Source organism: Urocitellus parryii, chromosome 7 (genome assembly GCF_045843805.1).
Source record: "Urocitellus parryii isolate mUroPar1 chromosome 7, mUroPar1.hap1, whole genome shotgun sequence".
Taxonomy (NCBI): domain Eukaryota; kingdom Metazoa; phylum Chordata; class Mammalia; order Rodentia; family Sciuridae; genus Urocitellus; species Urocitellus parryii.
In genome coordinates this window covers 88,604,199-88,617,569 of record NC_135537.1, presented here as the reverse complement: position 1 = coordinate 88,617,569, position 13,371 = coordinate 88,604,199, and the positions used below count along the sequence as shown (strand labels likewise).

At 51.6% G+C, this 13,371-nt stretch overlaps 1 protein-coding gene across 2 annotated transcripts in view; it reads left to right on the top strand.

Moving 5' to 3' along the window:
• LOC144255737 (actin-related protein 3B-like) overlaps positions 1-10,908 on the top strand; it is a 64,420-nt gene extending 53,512 nt beyond the window's left edge. For both annotated transcript variants that reach the window (XM_077800552.1, XM_077800551.1), the window contains 2 exons: positions 9,620-9,850; positions 10,623-10,908. The gene's annotated coding sequence lies outside the window, so the exon portion shown is untranslated. The remainder of the gene's footprint in view (positions 1-9,619; positions 9,851-10,622) is intronic.
• Positions 10,909-13,371: the final 2,463 nt, after the last annotated feature.

The following is a 13,371-nucleotide window of genomic DNA, read 5'->3' as shown; positions in this document are numbered from 1 at the left end:
GCTTATCTGTTGGTCACAGGGGACACCCAAGAGCAGAGGAAAGCCCTGTGTTCCTGAAGACTCTGGGAGAAGAAGAAATCCCAGAATATTTAATCCAAAGAAACAAAAATCGTTACCTTCCTCTTTCAAAGATATTGTGGCTAGGTAATGGAATTCAAAGGCAAGTTTGTTGGGCTCCACCCTCAGGGGGCCTGAGGGGCTGCGGTGGACCCCCACAACCAAGGTCCTGCACCCAGCAGACATGCTCAGCTTGTGGCGTCTCTTGCGGTAATTGAGGAATCTTACGGGGTGGACCCTATTTGGGGCCGCGTGTGCTTTCTAGGCCAGGTCAGACTCTGGTTTTTAAAAATTGCAATGAGAGAGACATTGTAGGACACTGAGAGCCGGAAGCATCTGGCCTGTTTGGAATGCTCTACAAGGGCAGCTCTCAGGGTCTCTGGCTTGCTCTGCTTCTCAGCCCCAGAGGTGGGCACCCAGGTGCCTGCTCTGAGGATCTGCTCAGGGATGGCAGAGAATCAGCACCGAACCCCAGGCAGAGGGAGAGGCCGTGTCAACATCTTTATTACTTTCTAGTAATCATGGATTTGAGGTGAAAGCCAACCACAACTTCCTTTTATGTTTTGGGGAACTTCTTTTGCTCTCTGTGCGTCTCTCCCTAATCTACACCTTCCCCAGGACAGAAGTTTCCTCCTTGGAGGAATCTAAGTTCGGCTTCCTCTTCTCTGGTTCGCACGTGCCGTGGTGGCAACATTTCACCAAAGGGAGGAAACATGGGAGACTTGGAGACGCCACCCTTGCCTGACTGCCTGAGAGTGCAGGGCCCTCCGGTGGAGCTAGCTCACGACAATGTCTACCAGGTTGTCCTCACTGGCCCTGGAGGGGGGGAGAAGGGCGACTCAGAAGTGCCGGCTACACTGATGTATTCATCAGCACAAGTTTGCCGAGGACCTGTCCTGTGCCAGGGGCTCAGGTTCCTGGGGCCGCTGTGACAGGCCGGGGGGCTTGACCAGCAGACATTATTGTCACTCAGTCCTGGAAGCCGGAGGCCAGAGTGTGGCTGGGTTGGTTCCTTCCGCAGCCTCTCTCCCTGGCTTGTGGGTGGAGCGCTCTTCTCCACGTGGCCGGACCCCGGTGCTTTTCTGGGTCCAAATTCCTCTTTAATTAATTAGGGCACCAGTCAGACTGGATTAGGGCCACCCTAATGACCTCATTTTACCTTAAAGACCCCTTAGGGACCCCATGTGCACATACAGCCACATCCTTAGGTCCTGGAGGTTAGCACAGCTGGCGAGGGCTGATGTTCTTTCCCTTGTCCTCTGTGTGTGCGAGTGCACATGTGCACACCCAAGCACACTGTGGATCGTGTGCTGTCTCCTCCAAAGCTCATGTTGAAATTTAATGGCCATTTTAACAGGTTGAGAGGAGGGTCCTTGAAGAGGTGAAGGGCTCCACCCTCTTGGGCAGACTCAGTCCTCTTTCTCGTTCCTTCCTCCTGTCTTCTGCCAAGTGGCAACACAGCAACAAGACCTGGGCTTGCCGTGTGCTGCACCTTGATGTTGAATTTCTCAGCCTCTAGAACTGTGACCCAAAAAGTTTCTGTTCATTATAAATGACCCAGTTTTAGGCATTCAAAGTAGGGTCCAATGGACTAAGTGCGTGTGTGTCTCTGTCTCTGTTTCTGTCTCTCTGTCTGTGCCTGTGTTTATGTCTATCACTGTCTCTGTCCATGCCTGTGTGTCTGTTTGTCTATGTTTATGTATCCATCTATGTCCATGCATCTATTGCAACAAGTGACCACATACTTCCTGGGACCATGTCATGAGATGTACACTTGACTCCTAGGATCAGGCCAGTATTATGACATGTGCTGATGTGGTGCTGTGTGACGTGTGACTCTCCATCCTCTGCTTGTTACCTGCAGAGTGTCCCCCACAGGAATGTCTCTCCCCTGGACCCTGCTTCTCTCGGGAGCTGGAAGTCCGGCCCTGCACAGTTGTGCAGTCCAAGTCCTTGGTCCTGACTTGGGTGCCTCTTTTGTGTCCTTTCCTAACAAAAATCCTCAAACTGGGAGTCAGTAACTTCCTTTTTGGCAAAACATAAAGTCCCTGTGGGACATTTGCAATTCTAAGACAGGTTAAATCTTTTAAATCCTGAGTTCCGGCCCTGGGGCTGGGCCCTGGACAGGTGTCCAGGGAGGACATAGTGCCTTCTGGGCATTTCCCCCGGGAGTGAGGCCTCTTGTGTGAGCAGCAAAGAGGAGATGGCGTGGCTTTAGGAATATGTTTGCAGATTTTCTTCTACAGTGTTATTTGAACTGTTTTAAAGAATTTAGTCACCTGTACAAACTCTCCAGCTCAGGGCTGCAGATGGTGTTTTGGTTTCAGGCTGTTTTCTAGGATGATGTGTGTAGAACTGGATCTGTAAGAACTAGCTCAGGTTCACCTGGAGCAGGCAGGGCCATCCCTGTGGGCCAATGCAGCTGTGCTTGCCTGGCTCTCCTCCCTGCACCTCACATTGCCGCCCCGGGCTCTGGGGACCCTTGGCATCTCCAAGATGCTCCTAGGTCTGAGTGTCTTCTGGGCTCTGCGTCTGCTTGGCCAGCTGCCAGTTGAGATGCCACTGAAGCTTCCCTACAGAGTTGCATCCTTCTAGAGTGTTCTGGGAACCTCGGAGGGATTCTAAGAATTAACAGTGCACCATTCAAGGAGTCTCGTCAGCCTGTCCTTCCCTTTCTCCCCATGAAGTGTGCCAGGGATGCCACGGGAGATAACCAGGCATCTGGCTCTATTCACAGGGCTATAGCACTGTTCAGGTAGCATCTCCCGTCCACGCTCACAGGTGGGTTCTGAGAGCCCAGATCCACAGGGCACCTGTGCTTCTTACCCCCTCTCCTCTGCATTTGTGATATTATCTACCTTATTCTTTTACTTATTTCCCCCAAAATGGCCTCCAGCTTCCTTGAGCTCAGTCATGCTATTGACTTCTGCTCTTGGGCAGGGATGAGGGGCAGATTTAGGGGGTGGGAAGTAGGGGACAACTAGGTTGGACTGATGGGGACAGTAGGTATGAAGAAGCATGTGGCTCACTGTGGGGACAGGAGGAGGGACAGGGTGTTGGTGGCCCACTGAGACTATGGAGCCTGCATGTGTCAGCAGCAGGTGAGGCTCCTGGGCCACCAGAGGGTGTCGGGTGGTTTGGGGCAGTGGTGGGGTTAGGGGTGGTGGTATGGAGGGCTGGGCTCTGGGGTGTGATGGGCTTGTGGTGGGCAGGGTTTCCCAGAGGGCTGCACTTGCTGAACCCCCTGGGCAGCCTGTGTGAGGCCGGTGCCGGCCTCTCTGGCAACTCTGAGTGCCGCTGGCGTGCGGCTGCTCCGTGAGTCTCCTGTGGGGCTCAGATGCTGTCTGTTTGAGAAGGTGGCATCAGGTGCGAGGCCTCTATCCCAAAACCGCAGCCATAGATGCCAGCCGTCACACCCAAGCAAGAGTCCCTGTCCAGTCAAGGACAGCATGGACGTGTCGATGGCCACCAGACCTTCCCACGACAGGGGCCCTGCCTCTCTGCACTGCTCCTCCTCTCGGCCTTTCCTGACACCTGCCTGTCACCCGTCCATCGCACTGGGCAGCTAGCCAGCCTGACAGATGGCAGCAGCACTGACCCGAGGGGGTTACCACGATGGACAGGACAGGTGGCTTGGTGACTCTGCCCTTCCTGGGAGCAGGCCGTGGTGCCTTGTGAGGGCTGTGTGCCGTGTCAGTGCTCACACCGGCTTCTGGCAGCCCCTGTTGTCCACGCCTGGATCTGCCGCACAGTGTCCCTGGCCGCCCTGGCCTGCTGCCTGGCAGTGGGCCCACAGGCACGGTCCCAGTGGCCACGGGGTCAGAACAGACTTTCCCGTGAGCCATAATGGCAGATGAAGACTTAAGAGCGTGTCCCTCTGTGTTTTCCCACTGTCTGTCAACATAGTTTTGACGATTAGATGTGATCCTAGTGCACAGGACGATGAGAGCGTCACCCACGGGGGGGAGAAGAGGCGGTGTCTGGGGAGAGGTGACAGTCCCAGCCCTGCTCCTTGCCACCAGTGCGGTTGGCAGGGCTTGACCTCCCTGCCCCTCCCCCCTCCCCTTGTCGGATGGAGACGGCAGGACCGAGCTCATAGGCTGGGGTGAGGATGAAGGGACTTTCCGTTTTGAGGGCACCTGGCTTGGTGCAAGGCCGGTGCTTTCATTTAGCTGTTTCCTGTGAAAGGGAAGAGGCAGAGAAACATGCGCAGCTTCCTTCAGGTTGTGGGTCTGGGAAGATGCTGGGGAAGATGGGGAGGGCAATGGGAGGTGGATGAGGGACACGGGCAGAGAAAAGGGCGAATACAGGCCGAGAGAGTCCTCAAGGCTTCAGGCCATCTGATGGCACTGTGGTGACATGATCAAACCATCATGATGGCTTTGTGATGGCATCATCCAGGTACTGTGATGACATCATCAGGCCATCAAGATGACATCATGAAACTGTGATGACTTCATTAAGCCACCATAAAGCCATTGTCATGTCACCACAGTGACATCATCAAGACACAATGATGACATCATTAAGACACCATCACGGCACCACAATGACATCATTGATACCACTATGCCATCACAATGACACCATAATGATGACATCAAGCTGTCACGATGACACCATGATGACATCATCAAGCCATCATGATGTCTCCATGGGAACATCACCAAGACAATGGTGGAGGGAAGGAGATGGTGCTGCTGCTTCTTTGAACTCCAGCCAGATGCCCACAGAGCAGACCCGGACAGACCTCTTCCTGCAACTCCCAGGCCCTTCCAGGCTAGCAACGTCCCCCACCCCTCAGCCTTCCTCCTGTGCTCTTCTCTTTAGAGTACGTAATGACAAAGAGGAGGCCTTTTGTGGCTCCTTGGCACTGAGCACCTTGGAGGAGAGGGTGGTCTTGGCAGGCACGTGGCACACAGGAAGAAGCTGGTCGCACTGCGGGTGCAGAAAATGCAGCAGAGCCAGGAGAGCAGGGGACTTGGTGCTGGGGTGTGCAGGTGAGGAGTTACTGCCTGTGGCGCCCTTTTCTGTGCCTGGGCAGCCATCTGCGTGGCGTCAGAGAAGTCCCAGGCTTGCAGGGCAGCCCCGGGCAGCTTGCTCAGAACACCAGGTCAGATTCTTTTACCAGGGGCCTCTGTGTGATTCACGTGCCGGGACATGGTGGGCTCCACTGGTTTTCTGAAATGAAATGAGCTCTCGAACCTCCATTTAAACACTCGTGTTTAGTTGGCAGTAGGAAAGATCTAGGCTCTTAATCCAAGATGTTTTATAAGCTAACAAGAGAATTTATTCAATTTTATAAGGGTAATTTTACTCACAAGAGATTGTTAGGTCAAAGTTATTGAGTTAATTATAACACGGTTTTCAGTAAACCCAATTTCCAGGGCAAACATTATTCGTGACTCTAAGAGAACAGACTTGACCCTCTGCAGCAAACATTCCAACACAGACAAGCATTTAAGGGAATCTCCAGTTAAAGCAGATTTAAGGTTACAGGTAGGTAATGAGGGCAGATTCTCTGAGGATGGAGGAAGCATGTGTCCAATTGTACTTAGCAGACAGAGCAGTTCAAATTTAATCTTAGGAAGATTTCATCCCTCTTGGCAGAGAGTCTGTTTTGTTCTGCTACAGCACATGTTCTTGTAGTGTGAATGAACCCCATGCAAGTGGCTGGCAAGAGAGCATTCAGTGTAACAGACGCTACATTTTCATAGGTGATAGTTACCATTTGGATGTGAGGTGTCCCCCAGAAGCTCCTGTGTGAGAAAATGTAAGAAGGTTCCAAGGTGAAATGATGGGGTTGTGAGAGCCTTAACCAACTCAGTGCATTAATGTGCTGATAGGGATTAACTGGGTGGTGACTGTAGGCAGGTAGGGTGTGGCTGGAGGAGGTGGGTCCCTAGGGTGTGCCTGTGGGGTTTAGCAGAGAGCTCTCCCTCTCCCTATCCCTCTCCCTCTCCCTCTCACTCCTCCTCCCCCTCCCCCTCTTGGTGCCAAGTCCTGAGCACCTTCCCACCACCACACACTTCGGTCATGATTTTTGCTTCAGGCCTTGAGGAATGGAGTTGGCCACCTATGGACTGAGGCTTCTAAAACTGTGAGTCCCCAAATAAACTTTTCCTGTTCTTGTTAGGTGTTTTGGTCACAGCAGCAAAAAAGCTGACCAAAACAGTCATTTTTGCTAGCGTGCAAACCATGAGCAAAAGAAGAGCAGGAAAAAGCCAAAATAAGCAGAAGAAAAGGGACTAAAGATCAGCAATCAGCAGGTAAACAAGAGAGAAGATCAATGGAATGCAAGGTTGGTTCTTGGAGAAGATCAACAGAATTGGTAAATCTCCACAAGACTGACTGGGGAATAAAGGGATAAGGTCACCAATGGTAGGGCTGAGAAGGGAATGTACCCAGGGTCACAGATTTTACAAGGCTAAAAGATTCATGATCTAGATGAAATGGATGAGTTTCTTCAAAGACACAGACATAGGAACTCGCTTCGGAAGAAACAGAGGTCTTGAATATCCCTACATCTATTAAAAAATCAAATTGGTAATTACAAATCTCCACATAAAGAAAATGTAACCTAACTGGTGAATTCTACCAAAATTTAAGGAAGAGTTAATACCAGTTCTGAGGAACCTGCAGAGTCCCTCCCCCAAGGCCAGCACCACTGGGCCCCAGTCTGGAGAAAGACCTTGCAAGACATGAAACCCCACCCCACCTTGGTCCATCGTGGAGTTGGATGCACACGTTCCCAACAGATTTTAGTGACTTGAATCTAAAAATACATGAGAATGTACATCTTGACTGGTGGTTAACTTTGGGAATCAGCTTGTCTGGAAGCTGGGTGTCTGTGAGGGTGTTTTTGGAGGAGATGGACACTTGAGTAAGTGGACTGGGTGAAGAACATCCAGGTGGGCAGTCGTCCCCCAGCACGCCAGGGTGGGGACAGAACATTCTTTCTCCTCTGAGGCTGGGACACCCATCTTCTGGCTTTGGAGGCCAGAATTCTAGGGTCTCAGGCCCTTGAACTCAGAGTGAATCATACCTCTGACTTCCCTGCTTCCCCCAGCTTGCAGACGCAGGGTGGGACTTCCCAGCCCAGCCCCAGTGTTGTGGGAGGAAACTCATGCCACATCCTGTCTGTCTCCCATCTAGTATCCATCCATCTGTCTGTCTGTCTGTCTATCTATCTATCTATCTATCTATCTATCTATCTATCTATCTATCCTTCTGTCTATTATATCTATCTATTCATCCATCCTATCTATTCTTCCATCATGTCTATCTGTCTGTCTATCATATCTATCTATCATCTATCTATCTATCTATCCGTCCATCCATCCATCTGTCATATCTACCTATCCATCCTGTCACCTATTGTTCCTATTTCTCTGGAGAATCCTACCAAAATAACAATCAACAGGGTTTTAATCTTAGGAATGTGAAGTTCGTTTAATATTAAAAAATCATGCCAGCTGAGCCAGAAGAATTGCAAGTTCGAGGCCAGTCGGGGCAACTTAGTGAGACCCTGTCTAAAAATAAGAAATAGAAAAAGGGCTTTGGATATAACTTAGTAGTAAAGAGCACTCCTGGGTTAAGTTCCAGTACTACAGAAAAACAAATCAGTGTCATTTAGTATATTTGCAAATTAGGTAAGGACAAAGCCCATACTGTCACCTCTTTAGAGGCAGAAGGGACACTGGACAAAATCTAACTTCTGTTTCTGATGAAGACTTCCAGTGACCAGTATGGCTGTGACCACCCTGCCTGGGTTCTGGTAACAGCTTTCCCCTTGCCCTGGGGGCTGGGGCTGGAATCCTCCCCCAGCACTGGCTCAGGGAGTATGTTTCTTCTGTCCCACCGCTTACCAACAGTCCCTTCACTACACTCAGTCAATCCCCTCCAGTGTACTCTGTGCTCATGGGACCTTGATTGATGGGGTCTATCTAGAGACTGTGTTGCATCCTCGGAAATTGCCTAGTAAATCTATATTTTATAAACAACACAGCAGCACATGTATTTCCAAGTGTATGCACAATCAATACTAGCGATTTGGTATTCAATCAGTGCTTGGTTTAAATACAGATTTGTAGACCCCTTGTTATTATTTCTCAGACACCCAGCTAGTGTGCAGAGCCCTCAGCCTGGGAGCCCATGTTAGAGATCATTGCAGACTGCAAGGCTTGACGATTTCCTTAGAAATTACTTGTGACTTAAGTTGTGGTCCCAACCTGGCGGTCAGTAGAATCCCCGAGTCCTTTAAAAGGCTGGTTCCTAGTTGCCACCCCATACCTTCAGAGTTTTGCCCCCAGTCACCTCTGATGATCAACACATCTGTGACCAATGACATGAGGATCCAAGAGCTCCCCACAGGGACTGGGAAGCTGGACTCTTGTGGCCTGGTTTTTGAAAACACAGCTGAGCAGCCAGAATGCACCATTCATGTGGTGAAGCCAGCAAGCCAGGCACGGGAGACTCATGGTCTGCTGTCCCTTTCCCATCCTGGACACACAGAAGACTTTCCCAGCCCTGTAGAGGCAGTGGGTCCCGGCCACAGGCTGGGGCAGAGGCGAGTGGGTCACCCAGGAGGCGGTGGGTAGAACTGTGTGTGACTCTGTTCCCCTCCCTCCTGCAGACATTCAGGAGTCACAGTCCCAGGAGGGGCCGCAAAACCCAACAGCTTGCACCTGCATGGGTCCCTTGTGGGCAGCCACCTGGACAGTCTTCAGACACATGGTGGACTCGAGTGAGCACACAGTGAACCTCATGTGACAGTCTAGAGTTGATTCTGACCCTGGCAAAACCCAGCCTGACTTAATGGATGTGCTGATGCTGAGGTGCTGCACAACTACAATAAAACATAATTTAAAATATTATGTGTGTCTTGGGAAAATGTTTATTATGAGGTTTGTGAAAAAAATCAAGCTACAAAGTTGCTTGAAGTTGATTTATAGTTGTGTAAAAACATACATGTCCATGGACCTAAGTTCCCTGGGAATACATAGAAATTAAAATACTTGTGTTAAGATGATGGGATTCAGGAGGCATTGCCTTTGAAACTTTTGACATGATTAGTTCTTCCTCCCGTGTCTGTCTGTCTGAAGAGCGGGAGGTGGGCAGGCGGGGCTGCTCTGTGGGGGGGTGTGGGAGAGGAACTGGGAGTCGGCAGCCTCAGGGCCTGCCCGCAGCTGTCCTGGGCCTGGATGTCATGAACTTGTGTGAGGATTTGGGTGAGATTTCCAGGAGCAAACCTAGACTTCTGGTTGATCATTTCTCTGCTGTTTGTGTTTCCTATAATCATCACATTGTTCTGCGCCAGGCACTAGTTAGGGTGCATCAGAGGGTGACCTGCCTCAGGTGGCGGTCCCCAACCAGGGACAGTTTTGCCTTCCAGGCAGCTCTGCCATCGTGGAGATATTTTTGATTTCTGGCATCTGGTGGGTGGTGGCCAGGGCTGCTGATCGTCTGTGAGGGACAGGATACTGCGTCTCAAAGTGCCCAGCAGTGCCCTGGACAGGCCCCTGGTGGGCAAGAGGAGGACTTGCTCTTTCCTGATTTGCAGCTTTATAGGAGGAGCAGGGTGTTGCTACCCTGGTAGCTGATGACCTTGGAAAATCGAAGTCCCAGAACTCCAAGGGAAGATTAAGGTCTGGGCCACCTGCCCGAGAAGCCCTTTGTTAGAGGGTCCTGTTTTGCGTCCACAGAGGCCCTGAGCTTGTTCCTCCTGGAAGAAGGGTCTCATCAACATCACGTTTTGACTTGGAGGCAGGCAGGACCAGAGTGGTGTGGGAAGGTGAGTTTTGTGTTCCAAACCTGCCTCCCTGATCTTGCTGCTCAGCTTGACCTTGCCCTAATCCTCCCCACAGGAGAGCACTGACCTTGACCTTGCCCTAATCCTCCCCACAGGAGAGCACTGACCTTGACCCTGCCCTAATCCTCCCCACAGGAGAGCACTGACCTTGACCTTGCCCTAATCCTCCCCACAGGAGAGCACTGACCTTGACCCTGCCCTAATCCTCCCCACAGGAGAGCACTGACCTTGACCTTGCCCTAATCCTCCCCACAGGAGAGCACTGACCTTGACCTTGCCCTAATCCTCCCCACAGGAGAGCACTGACTTTGCCCTTGCCCTAATCCTCCCCACAGGGAGAATATTAACCTTGACCTTGCCCTAATCCTCCCCACAGGAGAGCACTCAGTGTTCTTTTTACACATTGTGAAGGTCAAATGAAGGGGGCATGGTTGAACTCCTGGCAAGGGCTGTGTGTATTTTGGGTCGTCTTATGGGGGTGTGAATACGCTCACTAGACCCCTAAGGGAGGCCCTGCTGCTTCTGATGTTGGGGCAGTGGGGTGCCAGGATTTGCCTCAGTGACAGAGGGTCCTCAGTTACAAAGACCCACTCCCTTCCCGGGGTGGGAGTCAGGTCACATTGGCTGACTGTGATGCGGACACCCCGCATCCTGGCCCCGCTGCCTCACACACCCTGCAGCTCCTTGGGGTGGTGGTGGCTTTGTGAGCTGGTCCTGTGGGGGTCCTCTTCTTCTGCTCTCCCTGTCCACTTAGATCTCCTCGAGGGGTCAGGGGTAGAGTATTGCAGATGCTCAGCCCTCTCCACGTCCAGGCCTCGGAGCTGTGTAAAGAAGCCACCAGGGCTGGAACCGCCGAGCCGCTGACCCGGAGCTGCTGGGAAGTGCTGAGCTGGTGTTGGGCGGGCTTCGCTCCAGGGCGATCATTCACATCGGGCTGTATATTTTCCTGGCCTGCTGCTTCTGACAAGATAAAGTGCTTTCCTGACACGCAGAATTTTCCAATAAAGATTTCATTGTCTTGTTCCCCTGTGAGAAGTGATGAGTGAACTTGATATTTCTCTCTTCAACCTTCATCAATAAAAAATTTTTCTGGTTGGGTTATTCCTGTCAATTCTTAATGAAGTGGCGTTTTATGAGGTGCCATTCTGTCTTAAACTTCAGAAAGAGCCAGGGATAGGGGCATTAAATGTTGGAATGTGTATTAATGGCCGTGTGCATACATAACACGGGAGTAGATAAACAGTTATTGGGGATTTAATGCACCTCGTCCAGAGGAGGATAGATCACACATTAAAACATAATTACTGGCTGGAAGGAGGAATAGATCACCTGCGCAGCCAGATTCATCAGCCTGACTCCTACACGTCAGCCGCCCAGCCAGGTGGGTGCCCATGGCATCTGCCATTCGCCACTCAGCCTGACACACAGACTGGCTTAGCTCCAGAGCTAAGCTGCTGACCTCCCCAACTGAAAGGCATTGTCACCTGGTGAAAAACATCTTTGTGATGGAGCTGAAGTGTGGCGTGCAGTGCTCAGGGTGGCCTGGACCAGCAGGTGGCCTGGCCTTGAGGCCAGCGTGGGTGGGGAGGTGGCTCGGGCTTCGGTCAGTCAGCATTGATGGCCACACAGAGCCCAGCTCCCTGCAGAGGGGTCTCTCGGGCCATCAGGGCCTGGGGGTGGCAGGCAGTGGCAGAGGGCCCGGCAGCTTTTCGAACCTAAGTTCAGCCTGGGGCCTCCTTTCATCCCCAGCTGGTTCTGCGTGGGTCCCAAGGGGGAAGAGCCTCCCAGGAAGTGCTTCCCAGGAAGCTCCAAGATTCTCCTCCTCCCAGGCCACCTGTCACCACTCCTCCAAGTGTAACCCCCAGGGGGATGCGTGCATGTGACAGATGGTGGTGTAGCAAGTATGTGTGAGCTGTGTGTGGTGTTTGTGTGCATATATGTGAATACAGGGGTGTGAGGTTAGTGTGTTTGGGTTGTATGTGTAGGATGATGGTATGTGTGGGTGTGTGGTATTTGTGTGCATATGTGTGAGTGTATGTGTGTGAGGTTAGTGTGTGTAGGTTGTGTAGGGTGATGTGATAGTACTTTTGTGTGTATGTATGTTAGAGTGTGCATGAGGTTAGAATGTAGTATATATGCATTATATGTGTGTGTAGGGTGATGGTGGTAATGTGTGTGTGTGCATGTGTGAGTTTGTGTGAGCTTAGTGTGCATGGGTTATGTGTGTAGGGTGATATGATAGTATGTTTGTGTACAATATGTGTGGGTGCATGTGCAGGTTGGTGTGTGTGCTTTGTGTGTGGGGGGGTGATGGTGGTAGTAGTGGGTGTTTTTGTATTTATGCCTAAGTGTATGTGTGTGTGAGGTTAGAGTGTGGGGGTTGTGTGTGTGGGGTGAGGTGATAGTATGTGTGTATATGTGTGGGTGCATGTGCAGATTAGTATGTGTGCTTTGTGTGTGGGGGGCGATGGTGGTTGTGGTGTGTGTGTGTGTGTGTGTATGCATGTGTGTGAGGTCAGTGTGTGTGGGTGGTGGTGTGTGTGGACTCCAGGTCTGTATACAGAAGCTGTCAATGGAGTGCACTGAGGGCGTGGAGCTGGGGAACTGGAGGCCAGGGATGGGAGAGCGTCTTTGTTTTGCAGGAGAGGAGGGGGACTGCTAAAGAGGGGACCGCCTTGACCACGGTCCCACTCACTCCTGGAGAACCAAGCTCTCCTGCTCCTTGGGAGAGGCCACATTGCCCAGAATATCACCTGAGCCTTCAGCATGTATGCAGCAGGTGCTAAATGTGCTGCAAGAGGCCACGGGAGGACAGACAGACTTTTGCACCTCTGGAGCCTGAAGCTGCATTTCCTCACAGCCTTGCCAATAGCAGTGAGCGCACAGAGAGACCTGACCAAGGAAAGGAGGTCTACGAATGTAGACTCCAAAGTTAATTTTGCCAAAGTTTTTGTACAAAACATCCATTAGCTGGAGATGGGGAGAGGAGCCTGTGGCTTCTGGACCGTTCTGCGCCTGCTCCTCCCACCAGGCACTCTGTCTTTGCTTCCAGTGAACTGGCTGGAGGAGAGAGGGCATCACACGTGGCACTGGCACTCATGGCACACATTCTGTGCTGGGGCTCAAGAAGGCAGCATGAATTGCATCCAGTTCTACACATGTCACACTCTTGTCCCTCACAGATGGAGAGGGGATGAGGTGAGCTGATGGCAGTGTGGGGGACATCTCAAGAGGGAGGCTGGTAGAAGACAAAAAGGACCATGAGATGCGCTGGAGGAAACTCAAGACCGGGAGTGGGCAAGTGAGAGACAGTGAGACAGCCCCCATAGGAGAGAGGGTTTTGTGGGAAGGTATGCACTGGGGGCACAGGGACACCCCCTGGTGATGTCATCGCCATCACTGTCATCACCATCACCAGCATCAGCAGCATAAACATCATCATCAATATCACCAGCAGCACAGCAGCATCATCATCTCCACCACCACCGTTGTCAGCATTGTCA